At 31.6% G+C, this 8,097-nt stretch overlaps 1 non-coding gene across 1 annotated transcript; it reads left to right on the top strand.

The window, feature by feature from the left end:
* Nucleotides 1-362: 362 nt before the first annotated feature.
* LOC127900124 (small nucleolar RNA R71) lies at nt 363-466 on the top strand. The gene has a single exon (XR_008052146.1). It is a non-coding gene; the product is annotated as a small nucleolar RNA R71 (small nucleolar RNA).
* The last annotated feature ends 7,631 nt before the right edge of the window (nt 467-8,097 follow it).

The following is an 8,097-nucleotide window of genomic DNA, read 5'->3' as shown; positions in this document are numbered from 1 at the left end:
ATGGTTTTCACATTACACATATGGCATTGGCTTGATCTGAGTATGAGTCATGGTCATGTGGTTCTGTTGATTTATCAGTCAATAACGATGCTATTTGTCAAGAGAGTCCTTCAACCATCTCTTTGACTTCTTTAATTTTCGAACTTGACTCGCCAATCTGAACCTCATTCACTCCCTTAATTCTTTTTGTATTCCTGAGTGATCGACTCCGTTGTTGGGAATTATCTGCTTGTCGCTGGAAGAATTCTCAAATCTCTGATGCACTTTTTGACATTAGCTCTCCTCCACTTGTTGCCATTAACCATTCTTGCACATGCGGCAATAATCCCTCCAAAAAGTATTGGCATTGGTGTCATTTCTTGTACCCATGATGTGGTCACTTCAAGAGTAGCCCATTGAATCGCTCCCATACTTCAAAAAACTGATCGTCTTCTCTCTGGGTAAACTCTGAGATTTCCCTGCGAATAGCATTGGTTTTATGCACTGGAAAATATTTATTCAAAAATTTGATTACCATTTGTTCCCATGATGTAATGCTATTAGCAGGCAATGTATTAAATCATGAACGAGCTCTATCTTTTAAAGAAAATGGGAATAGTCTAAGTTTAACATCATCGTCTGAAAAATTCTCATATTTAAAAATTTGACAAATAGCATGAAAATCATTTAGATGATTATATGGATCCTCATTTTCTAAGCCATAGAATGTTGGGAGACAATTTAGCACACTAGGTTTTAGCTCAAAACACTTACCAGTTACATTTGGGTATTTTATGCATGATGTGCTCAAATTTGCTAAGGGACTAAAGTAGTCCTTAAATGGCATCTCTGGTGGTGCTTGTTGTTGTTACAAATTCATTTCGCTTTTATCTTTAATTACAACGTGCTTGTGTGTACGAAGTGTTTTTTCAAGTTCAAGGTCTATAGGCTCAAGATTAGGTAATAATGACCTTCGACCATGCATGCAAAGAACACACAAAATAAATGGGAATAAAACAAATAAAAATAAAGAAGAATGAGAAATTACGGTACTAACCTTATCGTGCTGTTACAACCTTACTATAAGAGCACACTACAAAAATACATGAAATAAATTTACTAAAAATTAAAATTAATACAAGAAAAAAATTACAAAGAAAAATAACTTGAAAATTAAATTACAGAACTTTAAAGAAGAGGAAAAAAATTATTACCTCAAAATGTAAATTCACTTTTTTTTCTTTTTTTAAATTAAAAAAATTACAAGAAAAATAACTAAAAGAAATTTTTTTATAAAAATTAATTCTACAAATTAAAATAACTTACCTCCCCGGCAACGGCGCCAAAAACTTGTTGTGCAAATTTTATTGAACTCGCAAGTGCACGAATTTATTGTACAATAGATTAATAGTGACGAGTGTCGATCCCACGAGAAGATTGATTTTAATTATGTGTAGAGTTAATTTTTGAATTGGGGTGATTGGATTTGTGGTGAAAGTAACTTAGATTATTCTAAAATTTGAATTAAAATGACGAGAATAAATTGAAGCGAATTTTATTGAAATGCGGCACTTGGGTATCTGGATCTGTATCAACATGCACCATGGGCTGAATATTCTTTATTAGTGTCAATTAAATCATGAGGGGAGAATCCACACCTCATGAACCACACTCTAATCAATATGGTGTTAAGGGCTTATCATGCCAAATAATAATAACCTTGTACTAGGGAGCCGGTGAAACCAGGGCGGTATCTAGACAAGATTATTATTATTTGTTGACGAAAAGTCAAAACATCCACAATAATTAGAGGGGAAGAGAAAGTGAATTTACCAAATAAAACCCATGACACATGTCGAGACTTCACCTTCAACCCAAGCTTGAAAGAAAATTAGCTACTCATAATTGAACTAGGAGCAAAATGGAAATTTATTACAATACATAGAAAATACAATATGGAGAAGGAATTACAAAAAATGGAGCCCAAAAATGAATTCAGAGCTCCTAAATTAAGGGGGAGAGGCCCCTTTTTTATAGATACATTGAGTAAATCATGGCCATCGGATTAAAAATAGTTTGGACGCTCATGATTGCACCACGTCATCAGTCAACAGTAAGCGGTTTGACCACGCGGTTTGAACAGTCAACCGGCTTGAACAGTAACCCGGTTTGGTTGAAAATAATCCTGTGTATATGCATGTACCGTACGCGCGATTTTTGGTCCACTAACATGCTGCCACGTCATCGATCAATAGTACATAAGAATTTTGTCCAATAGAATCGTGACACCTCATCAGTCAATGCCACATCATCGGTCAATACCACGTCATCATTCCGTATGTATGAACAGTGTCATGAACAGTAACATGGACAGTACCGCATATGTGAACAGTACGTACATGTGAACAGTGATATTTTTTCTTTTATGCTCCTCCTAAAGTTTTCGACTGTCCTGAGTTCAAAAGTGATGTCCGTTTTGCCGTCTGATCTCTCGTTCATTGTGAAATGACCATGATACCCCTAAAATACAAAAAATACTTAATTAAAATAAAATACACATAATTAAATCACAAGAAGCTTAAATACACAAAAGTAAAGGTTGTTAGTAAGACTTGAAATGTGAAATGACGATTTTTTTCCTTTATAAATATACAATTTCGAACTCTCAACATACATATTTTCTCTAATAACAGTTCCATTTTAGCCAAAGCACTTGCACTTTCGTCATTAGAAAGAAGGCCATAGTCGTCATCATCACTTTTATAATCAGATAGCATATAATCCCCATCACTATCGTAAAAAGCAACAAAAGTCATTTCAGGCTCCAACACAGTCTTTGCAGGTGGCTTAATGACATTAGGAGCACCCAATGGATGCTCTGGTTCTTCATTACTGTCAAGCAAGTTGAAAACATTGTTGTCTAAGTCATATTCAACACCCACTGCTACCTTAGAGTTGAGTATGTCAGCATGATCAGATGAATTGTTGAAAGGATTAGAAGCATAAACAGGCTAAGATTCAAGATTCTGGGTTTGCAAGAAGGAAACCATATCATTTTGATCAAGAGATGTAAAGGCAGTTTCAGATGTTTTGTTTGTCTCTTCGTAAGAGGAGGTGTAAATTTAGAGATGACAAAATACTCTATGAGTTTGGAGCCCCATGGGGCTTTACCCCAAATGTGGTGAATTTTGAATAATTTTTGGGGAATGGGGAAAAATATTACTCAAATTCTTAATAGAGTAGGTTTTGTACTCCCCACCCCACCTCACCCCAATCCCCATTATATATAAATATTTTTTCTAATTTTTTTAATAATTTTTGTTTGATTAATTACAATATTAGTTAATAAATTTTCTTTTTATTTTTACTTGATATAAGCGAGCTACGGTTAAAAGAAAACCTTAAAATATAATTTTTATTCAATCGTAAAACATTATTATGTTTTCTTTTCTCTCTTAACATACTGCTCTCTTCAAACATTTTTCAATTTTGATATCATTTCAAGATATTGTTTCACATATTTGGAGTTTTTTAAATAATATAAATAATTTATAATATGATAATGATTTTATTTAAATATTTAATTTTTAATTTATCGAAATCATTTATTTACATCTACTATAAAATAAATAAATGGGGAATAGGGTGGGGATGGGAAAATCATTCCCTACGTGGAGATTTCCCATCCCCACCCTACTAAATTTATTAGGGAATGTAGTGGGGAATGGAGATGAAATTTTTAATGGGGTGGGGAATGGGATAAGTTACCTCACCCACACCCTACCCCATTGCCATCCCTAAGTGTAATCGTTCAACAAAGCAGATAGGTCTGGACATTGAGCAAAGTTTTGTGGGAGCTACTGAGATGGACTTTTTGGAGTGTAACATGAAGTATTGTCACCATTATTATCACTAACTTCATGCATATGCTCTGTGTCACTAGTTTGGGTTAAGGTCATTGCCTATGTCTGTGCTGGAATTGTTGTTTGCTTTTGTGTAGGGGACTTGAAGTATGTGTCCATGAAATCCTCAAATAAGTCAGAGTTTGCATCAAATTTGTTCTGAAGCTTGGTTATAGAAATGAGTGGTGATTTTTGTGAACTGGATTAAGATTGAATGGAATTGGGTGCAACCAAAGATTTCAGGATATTAGTGGTGGCAATGATTGGAATTGTAGCTTCTAATTTAGGCAAGAGTGTTTCATTGAAAAATTTAGTTGGGCTTGTCGAGACATGTGGGGGTAATGGAATTAGGTCATTGAGATTTAAGGTTTCTAGACTGTTGGTGTGTGTATCTACAGATGAGTTTGTTTAGAAGGTTCAAATAACACTCTCTTTACTGTAGATTCAAGGTATAACTGGATGTAGTAGATTAGATGATAGTTGTGCTCTTTTAACTGAGAGATGAGATTTGTATTAGTGTCAATATGTGGTTCCTTAGAGTTCCATGGCTGCCAAATGCTCATATTAAACCTCTCGTCAAAAAGCATCTTCCTTCTATACACTCTCACCATAACTTTGTTGATCATAGAACCCTACTGAATTTGTCTCGATTAATAATACCAAGGTTATATGTCTTGTCCTTGTAAGTTATAAAGACAATGGTATCATCATCTCCATCTATTATTCATGTAATGATAGTACCTACTTCATTATAATACAGAGACTTTTGTTTCATGAAATAAATATAAATCTCAATGAACATAGAACTTAAAACCTATGGTACACGCAATTCATTAAATCATAGCATTTACCCAGAATATTAAACAAACAAACCTTTGTTAATTTCATTGATTACAGACATTGACCTAACAAACTATCAACAACCATCTCAACATTCTCCAAATAAGCTATAATCAATGACCAATAAACCAATATCCAATAGCAAAAGAACTGAGGCCATAACCATCCATAATATAATCAAATCTATAATACAACTCTACATATTCAAATCACAAAACATAACTACTGGAATCGAAATGCAAATCAATATAGCTAGCAAAAATTAAATGAAGAAGTATTCTCATTCACGTAAGCTTCTTCAAGAACGGGTGACTGGTTCAGCTCTCAAATCTCTGTTACCTCAGTGCATTCTCTGAATAACACAGTATAATAACTTTATCTCCTTAATATATATGAGTTTGCTGGGTGATAATGGGTGCTTTTCTTGCCATTTGATCTTCTTCATCTTCAACTTCCCTCTAATTTCCAATACTTAAGGTTCTTGTACAAGCAAACTCACAGACATGACGAAGGAATATTGAAGTCCCTGAGGTTGAAATGATAGCTTATATTTGAATATTGAAAGTAAAGGATTTTTTAAAATTTCTTTTAGTTGTTTCTATTTTTACCCCTCCACCGTAATATATAATAGTTTTTTAACGGCAATGGGGGCACAGTGCACATGGTCGAAACATGTGGGTGCGCAGCGCAAATGGTCAAAACATTTGGGGCCTGACGCTAAATAACCCATAAATCAATTGGGAAAAAACATTTTGATGTTAATAACTTTTATATTTTATACGACATCTTTTGTGAACAATTTTATTATTTTGCAGTTAAAAAATTAGAAAATCAAATAGACTTGCGAGAAAAGATTAATTTATGGCTCCGAACAATCAATTAAATTTAAGGATCATTATTTTCAAATATTTAAAAATAAGATAAAAATGAAATCAACTTGTAGTATGTAAAGGCATATTATTTTCAGCTTACGGGTCATTTTACATATCCCATAGCATTACGCTTGTATTTTTTTTTTTTTTAAATATCATATAAATTCATATTCAAAAGTAATTTTAATTCGTGAAATATCACGTACGTCTCCTAGTCGGATTAAAACTCATTATGCTTATATAAAAATAAAAGGAATTAAAATTCGTGAAATATTGGTTATTGCGTTTCCATAGGACATCAAATTTAGCTAGGGTTATTTCTTTGAGAGAATTGAAGATGAACAGGAACATGCAGCATGATCAGTGGAACAGCAGACTTTTGATTAATTCTTTGCCTCCCAATGATCAATGGAACAGACTTTTGGTTAATTCTTTGCCTCCCAGCGATGATGTGTTACGCAGTTACGTTCTCAGATCTATCCGGCTTGCTTAATTAATAATTAACAATTTTCTGAAGTAATTATTTTCAATATTATTCAGTTTTTAATTTTTTTTCTGCATATATATATATTTGATTTACTGTAGAATATAGTATGTTGCCCCCGACTGATGAGAAAGAATTGGTGACTCGTTACTTGATGAACAAAATCCTGCAAAAACCTTTGCCTCCCAACAATTTTAAGGCGCTTAATATCTACATGTACGGTCCTCAGAAACTATCAGGTCAGTCTGTTTCTTCATTCATTATTCAATTTCTTTTTTTTTAGGCATCAATTACCGTTAAATTATTAATTTATTCATTGATCAATTCGTACCTCAGATATATATTTTTTAAAATTAACTTTTTTTTTTCTCTATCATGTACCCTATCAAAGCTTTTCTTTCTTTTATTTTTGAGCAAAGTCTCATTTAGTTCCTATAGTTTGACGTAACCACCCAGTTAATTTTTATATTTTTAAAACCCAAAAGATGTGTAATTCCCGTCATATATATATATGATCTTTAAAATTTACCTTATTATTCTTTTCTTTTTAGAAAAAATTAAAGGTTCCTAATTCTTATTGTATCTTTGTTCCGTTAAAATTTACGTCATTATTCTCTTTTTTTTAACTTTTTTTTTCTCTTTCATTAGTCTTTAAGGGTGCTTTCTCTTTCATTAGTCTTTAAGGGTGCGTTTAGCACACTGTATTGTATTATGTTGTATTGCATTATTTTAATATTGGTGTATTGTATTATGCTGTATTGCATTAGCACTGTATTATAACAATGCTATACAATATTTGGTGTTACACTTTACTGTATTAGATTTTAATTATATTATATTTAGGGTTACAATTGTTGTAACATAAACACGACCAAAATAAATTGTACTAAATAATCTAAGTAAGAGTTCTGTAGTATATGTAATAATACTATTTATATTATTATTATTAATTCTAAATTAATATTATTTAATTTTATTCATATTTAAATATGTATTATTAGTTTATTAAATTATTTAAAAATAATTAATTTATATATATTAATTATTGTAACTTAATTAAATAATGTAATGCTATATTATATTTTTATATACTATTTAAGTATTTATTATTAATTATATTCAATTATAAATTTATTAATAAAATATAATATAAAAATAAAAAAAATAAAAATTAATATTGTATAATATTATATTAAATTAAAGTTTTATTTTTTTATTACTATTATTATAAAGTAAAAGAAAAAGGGCAAGCTACTGACTTTTGAAACACAAAAATCAGTGTACAGCCTAATCATGAGGTGGGGCAAGGGTTTTGATAATGCTGTAAAAGCTGCATTGTAATGCGGCTCAATGCAATCCATTTGATCACCAAACATAAGTATATTTTAACTAATGTTGGGCCTACAAGATAATACAATGCAATACCACATGCCAAACATACCCTAAATAGTTTGAACTAATTACTTAGTTGGATTATATTTTTAAAAATTACCTATATCTATTTTTTTGTTAAAAGCTATTTTATTATCCTTTATTTTTCAAATGTACATCCGACTTATATATTATAGTTTTCAATTATATTAGACAAAGCACTATTTTACACTCAAAAAATCAAATAAAGCGGCTATAAAAGCAAGACAATAACATTTTTGGTAAATAATACCTGAGGGAGTAAAGGAGCATTCATCCGTCTTATCCCATTTATTGTCATTATTACTTAAGCTCATTATTACTTGGCTCAATGCCAAGTTAGCACACTCTCTATTTCATTTATTTTTTCAAGCTCTTTGTTCACTTTCCGGACTCTGATTTTTGTCCTAATCAGTCCTCTTTCACATGAGGGGTTGATTTATATAAACTTGTTTTCAACAGTATTATTAGACCCTTATCTACCATTTGAGGTTTTGAGTCAAATAGTTTCACTAACATATGTGTTGATGACTAATTGTATTCGTTCAATAGCAGCTCTATTTCAGAGACCAGGAGAAAAAACAATGTATTTCTTCACCCGGCCTACGTA

The sequence above is a fragment of the Citrus sinensis genome, chromosome 9 (genome assembly GCF_022201045.2).
Source record: "Citrus sinensis cultivar Valencia sweet orange chromosome 9, DVS_A1.0, whole genome shotgun sequence".
NCBI classification, from domain to species: Eukaryota; Viridiplantae; Streptophyta; class Magnoliopsida; order Sapindales; family Rutaceae; genus Citrus; species Citrus sinensis.
Note: the sequence above shows the minus strand (reverse complement) of the source record. Positions and strands in the feature narration are given on the sequence as shown.